At 42.2% G+C, this 18,426-nt stretch overlaps 1 long non-coding RNA gene across 1 annotated transcript; it reads right to left on the reverse strand.

The window, feature by feature from the left end:
* Positions 1–1,233: 1,233 nt before the first annotated feature.
* Positions 1,234–18,386, reverse strand: LOC129513143 (uncharacterized). The gene is made up of 3 exons (XR_008665143.1): positions 18,268–18,386; positions 9,673–9,722; positions 1,234–1,418 (listed from the first exon to the last, which is right to left on the reverse strand). It is a non-coding gene; the product is annotated as an uncharacterized LOC129513143 (long non-coding RNA).
* Between the last annotated feature and the right edge of the window lie 40 nt (positions 18,387–18,426).

The raw sequence follows: 18,426 nt of genomic DNA on the forward strand, positions 1-18,426 counted from the left end.
CGAACCTGTCTCCCTAACCTTAGCCGTTATGTTGGGACTAGGGGTCGCTGCTGGGGTGGGTACTGGCGCAGCTGCTCTGATCCAGGACTCACAACATTATATTGAACTCCAAACAGCTGTAGATGAGGATCTACGGACACTAGAGCAGTCCGTTTCTAAGCTAGAACAGTCCCTCACCTCACTTTCAGAAGTAGTACTTCAAAACAGGAGAGGCTTGGATTTACTATTCCTGAAAGAGGGAGGACTGTGTGCGGCCCTGGGAGAGGAATGCTGTTTCTATGCAGACCATTCTGGAGTCATCAGAGACTCCATGGCCAAACTCAGGGAAAGGTTAAATAAAAGACAAAGGGACCGGGAGGCCCAGCAGGGCTGGTTTGAAAGCTGGTTTAACCAGTCTCCCTGGTTGACCACCCTAATCTCTACCATTATGGGCCCTCTAGTTATCCTGCTCCTGCTGCTAACTTTCGGCCCTTGCGTCCTCAACCAGCTGCTCCAGTTCATCCGAGAAAGATTGTCTATTACCCAAGCTCTGGTATTAACTCAGCAATGTCGGGCCCTCCAAACTGAAAAAATAAATGTTCCCTAAGATTTTAAGGTTAAAATCAGCCCAAACAAGAGGAGGGAATGAAGAAACCTCCCCCCTTGTAAGTAGGGCCAGCCCTAATCCAGAGGCAGCCCATCCAGTCTTCTTCCTGAAATTTTAGCAACTAAAAGCATTCTGTTTACAATAAGAAAACCGTTCCCCCCCCCCACACCCTGACTGGAATGTCCCTGAATAGGTTCATGTTGACCCTCCCCGAAATCAACCTGGATGCTACGCGACTCCCGCGGTTCTTTTGTCTTTAGGCAGTTTCTTTCCTTTTGCCTTTTAAAAGATACCTGTAACTGCTAATCGGGGCTCTTTTCCTCCTCGGAGGCGGAGAGCCCGTTTGCGCAAAAGTTCAATAAACCCTCTTGCTAATTGCATCTGCCTGTCTGGGGTCTGGGTCTCTGGGGCGTCCACCGGGCCACGTTGGCACCCGTGAGCCAGGGTCCAACACAGACACATAACTCCCTACCCCTCCCTGCTTAGAAAGCCCACTTGCCCTCCCCTGGGAGCGACTTCCCGCCCCCCACCCCCCCCACCCCCGGCTTCGGTCCCTTGCAGGGTCATGGAACCTCGCCCAAGAGAACATCCCAAAATGAACTGAAAAGAAATATTTTTTAATAATTTTTGTTTATTTATTTAAAAAATATATATGTATATATTGTTGGACCCTGGCTCACGGGTGCCAACGTGTTCCGGCTCAGGTCATGATCTCCAGGTCTTGGGATGGAGCTCCCATCTTGGGCTTCCTGCTCAGCAGGAGTCTGCTTCTCTCTCTCTCTCTCTCTCTGTCTGTCTCCTTCTGCTCTTCCTCACGACTCATTCTCTCTCTCTTCCAAATAAACAAAATAAAATATTTTTAAAAAGACACAAATAAATGGGAAGATATCTGTACTCATCAATTGGAAGAATTGAGATGTCCATACTACCCAAAGCAATATGTTGGGCTGGCAAGACTGGGGACCTCAAAACGGCGATCCCAGGCCGGCAACCTCCCAATAAGACCACCTTGCCGCCCTAACTTATCTTACAAAGACCTGTAACCCTTGCCCTAATCGGAATGCCACCCTGCCCCATCTTCCCACCGAAAACTCTTTATAGAACCCCCTGCGGTTTGCCTGGGTGTGACTCCCCCCCCCCAAGACTTCCCCGCTCTCTCCCTCCCCTGTGGGCTGTGGAACCTCCCCCAGAGTGTCCCATGAAAAGCCTCTTTTGACCAACTTTTGCCTGGCCTCTCTATTCCGTTTCACTACCTATCGGATGAAACCTGACACAATCTACAGATTTAAAACAATTCCTCTCAAAACTCTAATTGCATGTTTCACAGAAATAGAACAGACAATCCCAAAATTTGTAGGGAACCATAAAGACCCCAAATAGCCAAAGCAATCTTGAGAAAGACCAAAGCTAAAGGCATCACACCTCTTGATTTCAAAATATACTTCAAAATAGTGGTGCCCTTGGTTGAGCAGCCCACTCTTGATTTTGCTGGCTCAGGTCACAATCTCAGGGTCGTGGGATCAGGCCCCATGTTGGGCTCCTCACTTAGCGAGGAGTCTGCTTGAGCTTCTCTCTTCCCTCTCCCTTGCCCCTCCCCCCCAAAATAAATGAACAAATCTTAAATATATATATATATATATATATACATCTATAGATTACAAAATAAATTACAAAGCTATAGTAATCAAAATAGTGTGAAACTGACATAAAAACAGACACCTAAATCAATGGAACAGAATAGAGACCCCATAAATAAACTTAATGCATATATGGTTGATTAATATACAACAAAGGAGCTAAGAACACACAATCAGGAAAGGGGAGTCTTCAATAAATCAAGCTGGGAAACTTGGACAGTCACATGCAAAAAGATAAACTTGACCCCTATCTCTCACCATACACAAAAATCCATTCAAAATGAATTCAAGACTTGAACCTAAGACCTAAAATCATAAAACTCTTAGAAGACATAGGAGGTAAGCTTTTTGATATTGGTCTTGGCAACAATATTTTCGATTATTCACCAAAAGCAAAGGCAACCAGAGTGCAAATAAACAAGTGGGATCACATCAAACTGTAGAGCTTCTACAGAGCAAGGGAAACAATCAATTGAAAAGAGCAAACTCTGTAGTTTGAAGAAAATGAAGAAAATATTTATAAACTATGTATCTGATAAGAGGTTCATATCTGAAATATAAAGGACCCATACACCTCAATAGAAAAAAAAAATCTGAAAAAAAAAATTAAAAAAAAAAAAGAAAAAAAAATCTGATGTAAAAATGAGCAGAGAAACGGAATGACAGTTTTCCGAAGAATATATACAATATAATGGCCAACAAGTACATGAAAAGGTGTTCAACATCACTAATTATCAAGGAAATGCAAATCAGAATCACAATGAGAAACCAGCTCACACCTATTACAATGGCTATCATCAAAAAAGGCAAAAGATGCTCTTCCTCTAAGTGGCATGAGGTGACCTCTGAAAATGGTTCTCTGTTCGCTTAATCCAGAAAACCCTACCAAATCATGCAAGTCAAGAGGTTCAAATCTTCATGCTCACTTTACGAACACACATGAAACTGCCCAGGCCATCAAGGGTATGCATATCTGAAAAGTCATCAAGTATCTGAAAGATGTCACTTTGCAGAAGCAGCATGTGTCATTCCTTCCCTACAATGGTGGAGTTGGTAGGTGTGCCCAGGTCAAACAGTGGAGCTGACTGGGTCGGTGCTGAATTTTTACTGCTCATGCTTAAAAATACAGAGAGTAAATGCTGAACTTAAGGGATTTTGTTTTTTAGATTTTATTTGTTCATGAGAGACACAGAGACAAAGGCAGAGACATAGAGGAAAAGCAGGCTCCCTGTGGGAAGCCCAATGCAGGACTCAATCCCAGGACCCCAGGATCCCAACCTGAACCAAAGGCCCATGCTCAATGGTTGAACCACCCAGGTATCCTGATCTTAAGAGTTTAGAGGTAGATTCTCTGGTCATTGAGCACATCCAGGTGAACAAAGCCCCCAAGATGCGGTGTAAAATTTACAGGGCTCAGGTCATATTAACTCAAACATGTGCTCTCCCTGCCACATTGAGATGATCCTTACTGAAAAAGAGCAGGATTGTTCCTAAACCAGAAGAGGAGTTTGCACAGAAAAAGATATTCCAGAAGAAACTGAAGAAGCAAAAATTTATGGCCCAGGAGTAAATTCTGCAAAGAATAAATGTAAAAAAAAAAAAAAAAAAAAAAAAAAAGACAAAAAATAAGAAGCATTAATGAGAATAAGGAGAAAATGGAATCCTTGTGCACCATGGGTGGGAACGTAAATTTCAGTCACTATGGAAAGAAAACAGCATGAAGTTTCCTCCAAAAATTAAAAATAGAACTACCATATGTTCCAACAATCCCACTTCGGGATATAAATCCTAAAGAAATGAAAACAGGATATCAAAGAAATATCTGCATGTTCACTGCAGTATTATTCACGGTAGCTAAGATAGAGAAATAACTTAAACATCCTTCAGTGGAGGAATAAAGAAGATGTGATTATATATATGGGAATATTATTCAGCCATGAGAAAGCAGGAAATCCTGCCGCTTAGAACAACATGGATAGATCTTGGGGGCATTATGCTATGTGAAACAAACCAGAGAAAGATAAATACTGCATAGTGTCACTTAAGGTGTGAGGGGGAAAAAAATGAAAGAGAGAGAGAGAGTAAAAAAGTAGTTGCCAGAGGTAGAGGTTGGGGGTGGAGAAGGGAGAGGTTGGTAAAAAGGTATGAACTTTCAGCTATAAAATGAGTTAAGTTCTGGGGGTGCCTGTGTTGCTCAGTCAGTTGGGCATCTGCCTTGGACTCAGGTTGTGATCCAGTGGCCCTGGGATTGAGCCCTGTGTTGGGCTCTTTGCTCAGCAGGGAGCCTGCTTCTCCCTCTCCCTCTGCCTCTCCCCCTGGCTTGTGCTATCTCTTTCTCTCTCTCTCAAATAAGTAAAATCTTAAAAAAAAAAAAAAATGAGGGGCACCTGGGTAGCTCAATTGGTTAAGCAACTGCCTTCAGCTCAGGTCGTGGTCCTGGAGTCCTGGGATCAATCCCCAAGTTGGGTTCCCTGCTCCTTGGGGGGCCTGCTTCTCTCTCTCCCTCCACCTGCCACTTCCCCAGCTTGTGCTCTCTCTTTCTCTCTCTCTTGCTCTCCTCTTTCTGTCAAATAAATAAAATATTTTTTTAAAAAATGAGTTAAGTTCCAAGGGTCTACCATAAAACATGGTGACTGCAGTAGGATGACACTGTATTATATAACTGAAATTTGCTGAGAGTAGAACTTAAATGTTATCACCAAAAAAAAAAAAAAGATAAATATGTGAGGTGATAGATGTGTTAATTAGCTAGATGGGGGTTCCCTTCACAGTATATACATTTATCAAAATATCATGATGTATACTTTAAATGTCTTACAAGTTTTTTGTCAATTACCTTGATACAGCTGAAACTAAAAAAAATAAATACAATCAATGTACTTATAGAACAATTATGTTTGGTAATGCACCAAAATTATTATATATTATCTCTATATTTCTGTTGTTTACAATATGTTGACAAAAATAAATTTAAGTGAAATTGTCAACAGATAGTCTCCAAGACCTGATCTTTACTGCCCACCTGCTTGTACTTACTGACCTTTATCCTACTTTATCCTTAACCTCTTCTTTCCAGTTTATCTTTTAACTCAGGCAAAGGAAAGCAAAATGGCCCCTGGAGCAATAAAGACTGCCCTGACAGGACCTCCTGCCCACCCAGGTGGCCCAGACCAGTTTGAACTTAACCCCTAACTCATGCTTACACAGATGGATCACGGAAAGACCATGGAATGATTGACAACTACCTTTATCTCATTAGAATCCTAAATCTCCACCCAGGGAGGAACACAAGCCTCATTTACATAACACACAATGTACGAATAGGCATGTTTCCTTAAGGCGCCTGCACTATCTTTGCCACCTGTACATATTACAAGGCTTCTCTAACTAAATATACATTCTAACCCTAAATAAAAGGAACCCATCCACCCTTGCTCCAGGAGCCATGACTTTGCAAGCTATTCCCTGTGATCCTATTTGCTGCAAATAAAGTGTACTTTGTGTGACAACTCAACCTGGTGCAGTTTCTGACTCACCAAAGAAGGGACTCACATTGGTTTGGTTACAGAACCTTATAAAAACTTTTTTTTAAAAAAAAAAGGAAGGAAGAAAGAAATATGTTTGGTCTTTGTCCCCAGTTCCTGGCACAGAACTTCTAAAATCCTTGTAATCAACTGAGTGAAATTAGATGACTAGTGGCTGGGAACCTGTAAATGGCTTTGGGGGCAAAGGGGTTGATAGCCTTAAGACCAAGGCTTCATTAGAGGGTTAGAAGTGTCAGTCCCATCCTCCACTCCCCACCTCTAGGAAAGGGAAGGAAGCTGGAGATTGAGTTAATTCCCAATAGCCAATGATTTAATCAATTATGCTTAAATAATGGAATCCCTAAATGATGGGGTGAACATATCAAAGTTCTAGGAGTACAGCATGCCCAGAGGAAGCTCCTTGTTCCTTACCCCATATCTTGTTCTATGTGTCTCTTCCATGTGGCTAACCCTGAGATGCGTCTCTTACAATAAACCAGTAATAGTAAGTAAAGGATTTTCTTGAGTTCTGTGAACCATTCTATCAAATTATTGAATCTGAGATGGGAGTTGTGAGAACTCTCACAAGTTATAGCCAGTTGGTCAGAAGTGCAGGTGGCAACCTGGAACTTTCAATGGGCATTTGAGGTGAGGGCAGTTTTGGGATTAAACCCTTAAACCTGTAGAGTCTGAACTTATTCTAGGTAGTTAGTGTCAGAAATGAATTGTAAGACATTCAGTCGATGTTTGCAGAAAATGCTTGGTATGGAAAAAAACTCACATTTGATGTCAGAAGTACTATGAGTGAAAAACAGATCATATAGCCCTAGAAAACTAATACAATATAGAATGCCTTCACAATCTCGAGGTAGAGGGACACCTGGGTGGCTTATCAGTTGAGTGTCTGCCTTCGGGGTCAGGGAGTGATCCCAGGGTCCTGGGATTGAGTCTTGTGTCAGGCTCCCCACCAGGAGCCTGCTTCTCCCTCTGCCTGTGTCTCTCTGTCTCTTTGTGTGTCTCTCATGAATAAATAAATAAAATCTTTTTTAAAAACCCCAACAATCTTGAGGTAGACAAAGATTTCTTAGATAGGATGTAAAAGGTACTGGCCATACAAGAAAAAAAGACAAACTGGACTTTATTAAAATTAATAACTTCTGCTGGAAGTTTTTCTGATGGCAACAACCCAAATTTCCATCAACAGATGAAAAGATAAACAAATGAGGATACAGCTTTGGAGTGGAATATTAGACAGAAATAAAAAGGACAAGCTACTGACTTATACAATAGCATAGACTAATCTCAGAAAAGAATGTTAAAGAAAAGAAGCCAGACACAAAAGAACCCACACTGTATTCATATAAAATGTGGAAGCCAGCAAAATTAATTCATGGCAATACAACCAGAACTTTGACTGCCTCTGTGGGGGCCAGGAATTGATTAGAAAGGGGTAGGAACTTTCTGGGGTGATGATAATGTTGTAGAATTTGATTAGGGCAATGATAGTTTGTCATAACTGCTCAAACTTATTTGAGATCTGTGCATACATATGTATATGTAAATTATATCTAAATGAACAAAAACAAAAAGGATTTTTAAAAGATTATATGAGATACTATGTATAGCCACCAGTTTCTTAAAAATTAAGAAGCCTCATAATGCCAGGTATCAGAAAATATAGAAATTCTCATCCACTACTAATGGGAGTGTAATTTGGTTCAACTACTTGGCAAACAACATGACACCATCTTGTGAATTTGAACACTTGAGAACCAATGACCTAGCAATTCCACTCAAGAAACACTTGTACATGTGTTAACTGACAGGCCATGTGGATTAAAAAAAGATCCAGATAAAATAATAAAAATATTAGAGGAAAATCATGTCAAACATTTGTGTAACTATAGGATGAGAGCAACGTTCTGATGCACAAAGGAATAGACACATTTGGCAACATAAAATTTAAAACTGTATAGCAAAAGACACGGTAAAGGAAATCCAAAGACAGTAGGCGGGGAATAAATATTTGCAACACATATGACAGATAGAGGGTTAACACCCATAATCAATGAAAAGCACCTGCAATTCCTTGGGAGAAAAACACCTCGATAGAAAAATAAGCAAAGATATGAATGGGCAGTTCACAAAAGAGGAATGCAAGTGTCCCCCCAAAAAACCCACTGAAAGATAATCATCCTCATGAGTAATTAAAACCCATAGTGTTTTTGTGATGATTAACAGAGGCAAACATTTTCAAAATATATATTTTTTTAGATTTTATTTTTAAGTAATCTCTGCACCCAAAGTAGGGCTCAAACTCACAACCCCCAGATCTAGAGTCACATGTTCCACCAACTGAGCCAGCCAGGCACCCCTCAATATTTCTGATGCCAGATTCCTCCCAGTCTTTATCCTCATTTTCTTCCCAAGTCTCTGTAATTGGCTTTGACCTCAACATGCCACTGAAATTGACATTCCATTAAAATTGCCCTTGGTGGGCAGCCCTGGTGGCTCAGTGGTTTAGCACCGCCTTCACTTCAGCCCAGGGCCTGATCCTGGAGACCCGGGATCGAGTCCCACGTCAGGCTCCTTGCATGAGCCTGTGTCTCTGCCTCTCTGTGTGTATGTGTGTGTGTGTGCCTCTCATGAATAAATAAATAAAATCTTTTTTAAAAAATTGCCCTTGGTGAAGTCTTCCAAATACAAAGTGCACTCCTACCCTTCCTAGAATTCTTCAAGGCACTTGGCCCCCTAGCTTTTCTTTCCATGAATACTCCTCCTAGGCTTCCTCAAGAATCATTTCCATCATCCTAGACCACTTCTCCATCTTTGACCAACATTTCCCTTTCTTTTCCTGCCCTCTAGGTTTGGCCAATGATAATTGGACATTTCTTTCTTGAGGGGGTTGGGGGAGGCTACTCAGCATCACAGAATTTCCAATCTTATGAATCTTTTATTCAGACCCCACTAGTCATGCTAGAAGCTGAAAATGTCAAGTATGTGCTCTCCCAGCCCCTTCTGAAGCTGGCACTGACCTGGGCTGGGCTGATCAGATGCAGTTACCTCAGACTTTGACTCTGGACTTATTGGTGGAAAGAAGCAGAATCAATGGAAGAGTGTTCTGGCAGTCCTGTGGAGCGCAGTTCTCAGCCTGATGGTGTCAGCGGTGTGAGGTGTGACATCTAGTGGACAGCGGTATCCTCACCAGACAGTGTTTATGGAGTGATTTTTGGCTGTGGTCTTAGCCAGTTAGGCTCTGAGCCTGGTTCTCCAATTTTCCCAGTGATTCTGTGAGCTATTTATAGCTTAACTTAAAAAACCAGAATCTATTTCCATTGCTTGTGACTGAGAACTCTGATAAATATAGCATTTCAGAAAGCTGTCCTCCATTCTGTTTCTCTATACCACCTAAAACCACACTTATCTACCTTCTGAACTTATATTATTAAAGAAGCCATGAAACTTAGCACATTATCATTTGCTACCTTATGCTTTAATTTTTCATTTTCATACTTTTATTTACAGGCCCTGTTGTGCCTATAAATGACGTCTTTCCAACAATACCATGAACCCCAATCACAATCACAGTGAAAGATCATATAGTTTTGTATATTTGCTAATGGAGATTATGCAAACAGGACACACTGAAGACAGAGGGGCACATGGCTGGCAGGTGCAGTGTCTCTGAGTAGTTGAGAGGAGAAGAGATCTAGTACCCAAGTCAAGGACTTGGCTTTGTGAGCAGAGATGGTCCAGCTATATATATGCAGGAGAAGGACAGAGTGTAATGAGTACAGATGCTTTCAGTGGTAGGTGTGGTAGTGAGTGCCACAGTTTTCTGTGTGGATTAGGAAGCAGTGTCAAACAGATGCAGCAATCCAAATTTCCATCAACAGGTGACAGGATAAAAGAAATTTTCACTTACCTCCAGTCTTTTGCTCTGACTACTATCAAAACTCCTCCTGAGGGAGGATCCTGTGAGAACAAAACAGAGAATGTAGGCAAGAAATGCAGCAGATGAAGTCACTTTATTGCATTCAAGGATAAATTCACAGCAAGATGCCATATCTTCTCAGTCTATTTAGCCATTCAACTTCAGAGTAAGATATTATTGTTATCACAGGGCCATGATTAGTTTATTTCAATGGAAGATGAAGTATTTGACAGAGGACAGACATTGTCAGTATATATATATGGCAGACACTTCCTGTACATTGAATGTATTAAAAATATACAACTCTGGGCAGCCCGGGTGGCTCAACGGTTTAGTGCCATTTTCAGCCCAGGGCGAGATCCTGAAGACCCGGGATCGAGTCCCGTGTCAGGCTCCCTACATGGAGCCTGCTTCTCCCTCTGCCTGTGTCTCTGCCCCACCCCTGAGTCTCATGAATAAATAAATAAACTCTTTAAAAAAATACAACTCTGAGTTTTTGACCAAAAAAAGTATTTAAAATAGATCATAAGAGGGATGCCTGGGGGGGATCCCTGGGTGGCGCAGCGGTTTGGCGCCTGCCTTTGGCCCAGGGCGTGATCCTGGAGACCCGGGATCGAATCCCACGTTGGGCTCCCGGTGCATGGAGCCTGCTTCTCCATCTGCCTGTGTCTCTGCCTCTCTCTCCTTCTCTCTCTGTGACTGTCATAAATAAATAAAAAAAAAAAATTTAAAAAAAAAATAAAAAATAAAACACCTTTCTGGCTGAGGAGAGTCTGCCCCTTCCAGAGTAGCCTTCAAGCATCCCTTTCATATGCCTACCAACTACTTCTGATAGGACTTTCACATGCTAAGCCAATGCAGTTGGCCGTTGGACAGCCCGGGTTTGAACTGTGCAGGTCTACTTAGACATGGAATTTTTTTAAAGATGATTTTATTTATTTATTCATGATAGACAGAGAGAGAGAGAGAGAGGCAGAGACACAGGCAGAGGGAGAAGCAGGCTCCATGCAGGGAACCCGACGTGGGACTTGACCCCGGGTCTCCAGGATCGCGCCCTGGGCCGAAGGCAGGCGCTAAACCGCTGAGCCACCCAGGGATCTCCCTAAACATGGAATTTTTTCAATAAACATACTACAGTACTATAAATGTACTTTCTCTGCCTTATATTTTCCCAATAACATTTTCTTTTCTTTTTAAAAAAATATATTTTTAATTTATTTATTTGAGAGAGAGAGGTAATGATAGAGAACTTGAGCTCAGGAGGAGAGGGAGAAGTAGGTTCCCTGCCAAGCAGCGTCGGTCACAGGGGCTTGATCCCAGGATTCCGGGATCATGACCTGAGCCAAAGGCAGATGCTTAACAAACTACGTCACCCAGGCACCCCTATTTTCTTTTCTCTAGCTTACTTTATTGTAAGGATACAGTATATAAAATACACAACATGCAAAATATGTGTTGACTGTTTATGTTAGCAGTAAGGCTTTCAGGCATCAGTACACTATTAGTAAATTTTTAGGGGAGTCAAAAGGTATATGCAGATTTTTGACTGCGCACAGGGTGGGAGACAGGGTGTGCTGGTGCCCCAACCCTCACATTGCTTAAGGGTAAACTGCATTTCCCTTGCCCTAAATGACTCTAGATCCCAGTACCAGGTAACTAAGGACCACCTCTATAGCTTACAGCTGACCAAAATTATTTTAAACTAGCCAATCCTAAACTGTTCTGCCTTGCCTTTTCCATGGAAAGCCCAGCAAGGGCCATGGACAATGCTCCACCTCGCGACCAATGCTGGTGCTTGCTATGTGGCCCTGCAGAGCGTGCAGTGACCTCTCTAGGATATGTGAGTATAATAAATTTCTTCCTTTTGGGGCACCTGGCTGGCTCAATCAGTAGAGCATGTGACTCTTGATCTCAAGAGCCCCACAATGGACATGGAGCCTACTTAAAGGAAAAAAAATTCTTCCTCTCAAGCCTCATTCTCTTCTCCTCCTGCACTGACTTTACCATTCTTTCTTGTTATTATTATTATTGAAGTATGGTTGACACAGAATGTTACATTAGTTTCAGGTATGCAACACAGTGATTCCCCAAGTCTATATGTTATACTATGTTGACCACAAGTGTAGCTACCACCTGTCACCATACAATGCTATTAAACATGCTTTTTGTCAAAACAACAGAATTTAAAAATGAGCAAAAGAATTCAACACACATTTCACTCAAGAAAATGTATGAATGACTAAAAAGCACATGAAAATAAGCAGTTGAAAAAATGTTCAACATCATTATCCATCAGAGAAATGCAAATTAAAACCATAATGAAGGGGCAGCCCGGGTGGCTCAGTGGTTTAGCACCTCCTCGGGGTGTGATCCTGGAGACTCGGGATCAAGTCCCACGTTGGGCTCCCTGCGGGGGCCTGCTTCTCCCTCTCCTTATGTCTGTGCCTCTCTCTCTCTGTGTCTCTCATGAATAAATAAATAAAATCTTAAAAAAGAAACATAATGAAGAAAAAAACCCACAATGAGATATCATCTAGCACCACTAGAATGGCTAAAATTAAAAAGAGAAACAATTAAAAGTGCTGCCCCCCCCCCCCAAAAAAAAGTGCTGGCCCAGGGGCACCTGGGTGGCTCAGTCAGTGAAGCGTCTCCCTTTGGCTCAGGTCCTGATCCCAGGGTCCTAGGATCAAGAGCACTAGGGACTCCCTGCTCAGTGAGGAGCCTGCTTCCCCCTCTCACTCTGCCTGCCATTCCCCTTGATTGTACTCTCTCTCTCTGTCAAATAAATAAATACAATCTTAAAAAAAAAAAAAAAGTGCTTTTGGGCAGCCCAGGTGGCTCAGCGGTTTAGCGCCGCCTTCAGCCCAGGGCATGACCCCGGGGTCCTGGGATCGAATCCCACATCAGGTTCCCTGCATGGAGCCTCCTTCTCCCTCTGCCTGTCTCTCTGCCTCTCTCTCTCTCTCTCTCTCTCTGTGTCTCTCATGAATAAATAAAATCTTTAAAAAATGATTTTATTTATTTGAGAGAGAGTGAGTGAGTGAGTGAGAATGAGTGCACAAGCTGGGAAAGAGGGAGAGGGAGAAGCAGACTCCCTGCTGAGCAGGGAGTCCAATGTGGGGTTCCAACCCAGGACCCTGGGACCATGACTGAGTCAAAGGTAGGTGCCCAATTGACTGAGCTACTCATGCACTCCCACATGAAGACATTTATATGAGTGTTTATAGCAGTGTTATTCATAATAGCCCAACTGGAAACAACCCAAACTTCCTTCAATGGATGAATACAAATGTGGTATATTCATTCAATGGAATACCACTCAGGAATAAAAAGGAAAAAAACTACAATGCCAGGTTGGTTCAACATCTGAAAATCAGTTCATGTAATACGTTCTGTTACTAGAATGGAAAAAAATTACATGATCATCTCAATAGACAAAGAAGAAAAATTTGACAAAACCCAACACCCTTTCATGATAAAAAACACTCAACAAATTAGGAATAGAAGGGAACTTCCTCAAACTGATAAAGATCATCTATTAAAAACACACAGCTGAGGTGCTTAGGTGACTCAGTTAAGTGTCTGACTCTTGATCTTGGCTTAGGTCTTGATCTCATGGTCATGAGTTTGAGCCTCACATTGGGCTCCATGCTGGAGTGAAGCCTACTTATACAAAGGAAACAAGGGGATCCCTGGGTGGCTCAGTGGTTAGCACCTGCCTTCTGCCCAGGGCATGATCCTGGGGTCCCGGGATCGAGTCCCACATTGGGCTCCCTGCATGGAGCCTGCTTCTCCCTCTGCCTGTCTCTCTCTCTCTGTCTCTCATTAATAAATAAATAAAATCTTAAAAAAAAAAAAAAGAGTCACATGTTCTTCTGACTGAGCCAGCCGGGTGCCCCAAGATCAATATTTTTAAAAATTATATTGTTATACAATTGCAATGAACAATCCATTAATAGAAGCTAAAAAACAATTATGTTAAGTGAAATGGGCCAGTCACAAAAAGACATATTTGTATGATTCCACTTATATGAAATACCTAGACTATTCAAATTTATAGAGACAAAACAGAATAGTGGTTTCCAGGGGTTTGAGAGAGGGGGAGTGCAGAACTAGCATGTAATGGGTATAAAGTATCAGTTTGGGAAGATGGAAGAAGTATGTAGATAGATAGTGGTGATGACTAGACAACAATATAAATATACTTAGTACCAATAAAACTGTATGTATATTTAAAATGTTTAAACTGGTAAATTCTATGATATGTACATTTCACCACAATAAAAAGAAATAAGGAATGAAGTATTGATACAGGCTACAAATTGCATAAACACTGAAAACTAGGGCAGCCTCTGTGGCACAGCGGTTTGGTGCTGCCTGCAGCCGAGGGTGTGATCCTGGAGACCCGGGATCGAGTCCCACATCAGGCTCCCTGCATGGAGTCTGCTTCTCTCTCTGCCTGTGTCTCTGCCTCTCTCTCGCATTGTGTTTCTCATAAATAAATAAATAAATCTTGGGATCCCTGGGTGGCGCAGCGGTTTGGCGCTTGCCTTTGGTCCAGGGCGTGATCCTGGAGACCTGGGATCGAATCCCACGTCAGGCTCCCGGTGCATGGAACCTGCTTTCCCTCTGCCTATGTCTCTGCCTCTCACTCTCTATCTCTCTGTGACTATCATAAATAAATAAAAATTAAAAAAATTTAAAATAAGTAAATAAATCTTTAAAAAAAACACTGAAAACTATTATGCTAAATGAAAAAAAAGTCACAAAAGTTCACATATATGGTGCATTCATATGAAAGTCTAAAGTAGGTAAATCTCTAGAGACAGATGGATTAGGGCTAGTGGAAGGGAAGGGACATGATGAATAAAAGAGAGATAGCTAAAGGGTATAGGGTTTCTTTTTGAGGTGATGAATATGTTCTAAAGTTTACTGTGATGATAATTGAATATATATGTGAATGTAGTCAAAACCACTGAATTGTATACCTTATATGGTACACTCTAAGTGAATTGTTTATGTGAATTAGCTCTCAATACGTTTGTTTGATTTATTTTTTTTTAATAAGTTTGTTTTAAAAAGAGGAATGAGGGCACCTGGATAGCACAGCCAGTTAAGCATCCAACTCGTGATTTGGCTCAGTTCGTGATCTCAGGGTCATGTGATTGAGCCCTGTATCAGGCTCTGTGCTCAGGGCAGGATCTGCTTAAGATTCCCTCTCACCCTACCTCTAAAATAATAAATACATCTTTAAAAAAGAAGTAAAAGAAGAATGAACTAATACATATTATAACATTGGTGAACTTCAAAAACACATGCTAAGTGAAAGAAGCCAGACACAAAAGGCCACATAGTATATGATTTCATTTATAGGAAAGGTCATCTTTGGGAAAAAGAAGCTAATGACAGGTGGTTTGGGCAGCCCTAGTTCCTATTCCCTTCCTAGCCTTCAGACTAGCACCACTCAAGTGACCTCTCAAATGGTGACCAGGCATGATAAAGATGTGGGTAGGACAAACACCTGGGTGTGGCAAGAAACTTGACTAGATTCAGTAATAGCCACACTTGCCCCGTTGCTCTCTAGCAAATCACCTTGCTGATAACTATGGAGCAAAGTGCAAGCAGAAAGGAGAAAGTAAGCCAAGAGGGGACCTGGGAGACAGAACCTACTTCCTTGGGAAGCTATTATCTGAGAGAGCTCTTCTTCATTCCTCAGAAATACCTCTATTGCATTTTCTTCTCTATCAGCCCCTCTTAGGTACTCAGCTGAATCTCAATTTGCCTACTCCCACTCCCACTAACTCCGTGAGTGCCTGGTCACCCAGGCTCAGTTCTGTAAAAATACATAAAGGAAACCTCATTCAAAATGGAATAACAGGGCAGCCCTGGTGGCGCAGCGGTTTAGCGCCGCCTGCAGCCTGGGGTTTGATCCTGGGGATCCTGGATCGAGCCCCATGTTGGGCTCCCTGCGTGGAGCCTGCTTCTCCCTCTCCCTCTGCCTGTGCCTCTCTCTCTCTCTCTGTGTCTCTATGAATAAATAAATAAAATCATTAAAAAAAAGCAATAATGAAGCCATGAAGGGGGAGCTCTCATGCACTATCACTCATGGAAGCTTGCACAGCTTAGTAGGAAGAAGGAAGATTTCCTCCCAGCCCAGCAATAGCAAGCTGCCCTCACCTGCAGCCACTTCCAATGCTCATTTTCCTCCAATAGATTTGTGTTCAAAACCACCCCTTCCAGCTCCCTCCTTTCCTCTTAAAAGAACACAAGGACACTCTCCTCCTCTGCTCTCTGTACTTGCCTATGGTTTGTCATCACTTGAGTGTCCTGAATTGCATTTCCTCTTGCTATTCCTGAATAAACTCATTTGCTGCTCCATAACCTCTGTTGTTTAATCTTTAAGGTGGACAGTTTGTATTAGATCTGGATATGATGAGTCTGAAGTTGGTTTTCAAAGTTGTAGAATCTTCCTTTAACCATCCAGATTTTGGCTAATTTGGTCATCCTTCTACTCTATGGATTGTGAATTATCTAGTGACCAATGATTTTCTCTTCTCCCTCTTTACCTCATATTCACACCTAGCTATCACTCCACTTACCAACAACTCCCTAAAAGTAAAAGGAAGACAAATTTGTACCGTTTGCCTCATATTTTAGAAACCATGGTGTAAAATTTCTCTGGGAAACTGGTTAAAACTAAGGGGCTAAATAATACTGACTGGAGAAATGATTTGTTTCAAATGATCTATGTTCTGGGGAAAATGTAGGTTGGTTGTTTGTGACACTCAGAAATGATCCTGTCAGTGGTATGACTCCTCTGTCAAACTTCCTAATGAAAATCAGGGCATTAGAGGGCACCTGGGTGACTCAGTTGGTTAAGCATCTGCCTTTGGCTCAGGTCATGGTTCTAGGAACCCCGGGATTGAGCCCTGCATCACAGGCTCCCTGCCGGGTGTGGAGTCCATTTCTGCCTCTCTCCTTGGCTTGTGCTCTCCCTTGCTATCTCTCTCAAATAAATAAATAAAATCTTAAAAAAAATCTTACAAAAGAAAACTAAGGATGCCTGGGTGGCTCAGAGGTTGAGCATCTACCTTTGGCTCAGGGCGTGATCCCGGGGTCCTGGGATCGAGTCCCACATCGGGCTCCCTGCATGGAGCCTGCTTCTCCCTCTGCCTATGTCTCTGCCTCTCTCTCTCTCTGTTTCTCTTATGAATAAATAAAATAATTAAATTAAAAATAAAATAATATAAAATATAAATAAAAATAAAATAATTAAATTAAATTAAAAAAAGAAAACTAGGGCATTAGACTGTTATGCAAATGAGGGGGCTTCACCCTGTATCACTTTCTTCAGATGAGTAGGGGGAACTCAGTTGTGAAATGCAAATCTACATTTCCTTTTTTTTTTTTTTTGTTTTTTCTTTTTAGAGAGAGATAGAGTGCCTGTGATGGGTGGGTGGGTGGGGAGGTGTGTGAAGGAGAGAGAAAGAGAATCTTGGGGAGGCAGGCTCGACACACAATGCACAGCCCAACTCCAGGCTCAATTTCAGGACCTTGAGATCATGACCTGAGCAGAAATCAAGAATCGATGCTTAACTCATTGAGCCATCCATCTACATTTCTTAATTTATAAAAATAGGAACACTAATTCCTGATATTAGAGATACCAGGCTTCTTACTAAGACTAAATGGGACAATCACAGTTATTTGTTGAGCTATTTTTGAGTGCTGTACATACTTTTGTAAGGTGCCAACACTATGCCCAATACACAGATAATAAAACTAAGATGAAGAAGCAACTTGTCCGGAGACCACATTGCTAAACAATGGTTGAGTCAGGATTTAAAGCTAGGTGCATCTAACTACTCTTCCCACTGCTTTCCTAAAATGTATTTATTGAGGGGTGCCTGGGTAGCTCAATGCTTGAACATCTGCTTTTGGCTCAGGTTGTGATCCTGGGATCAAGTCCCGCATGGAGTTCCCCTCAGGGAGCCTGCTTCTCCCTCTGCGTGTGTCTCTCATGAATAAATAAATAAAATCTTTTTAAATAAATAAATAAGTAAGTATTTATTGGGACACCTGGGTGCCTCAGTGGTTGAGCATCTGCCTTGGGCTCAGGTTGTGATCCTGGGGTCCTGGGATCCTGGGATGGAGTCCTGGCAGCAGGCTCCCAGGGAGCCTACTTCCCTTCCTGCCTATGCCTCTGCCTCTCTCTGTGTGTGTCTCTCATGAATAAATAAAACCTTTAAAAAATGTATTTAAGTATTGTGGGACTACTTTAAGCAAGGCACTTGCCCTAAAGATTTTATTCAACACTCTCATTAGTACCTTAGTAGTGGTATTGCCCAATTGCACGGGAAAAAACAAAACAAAACAAAACAAAACACCTGAAGTTCAAAGGACCCAGGTAACTTCCCCAAAGCCACGCAGCCTTGGAATAAAGACGGTAATGGTGTAAATGTCCCCAAGTGGCATTATTCATCAGTGTAGCATGCACGTTCGGCTTCTCAGTCCCAAAGCTTTAAGAATTAGTGCAATGCATGTGCCTGCTAGTAAACAGGAGACAGATGGGAGCGAGGACTCTACCTGAGAGGGTATAAATGACGTTGCACTAGGGCTGACGTCCGTCCCATGCAAATAAGGCAGTATAAGCCCGCTGGAGGCCCCGACACACCGCCGCGGCGCGTCGGCTCCCAGACACCGCGGGCACGGAGAGAAGTGCGCACGCGCGGGCACGGAGAGAAG

The sequence above is a fragment of the Nyctereutes procyonoides genome, unplaced genomic scaffold (genome assembly GCF_905146905.1).
Source record: "Nyctereutes procyonoides isolate TBG_1078 unplaced genomic scaffold, NYPRO_anot_genome, whole genome shotgun sequence".
Taxonomy (NCBI): Eukaryota; Metazoa; Chordata; class Mammalia; order Carnivora; family Canidae; genus Nyctereutes; species Nyctereutes procyonoides.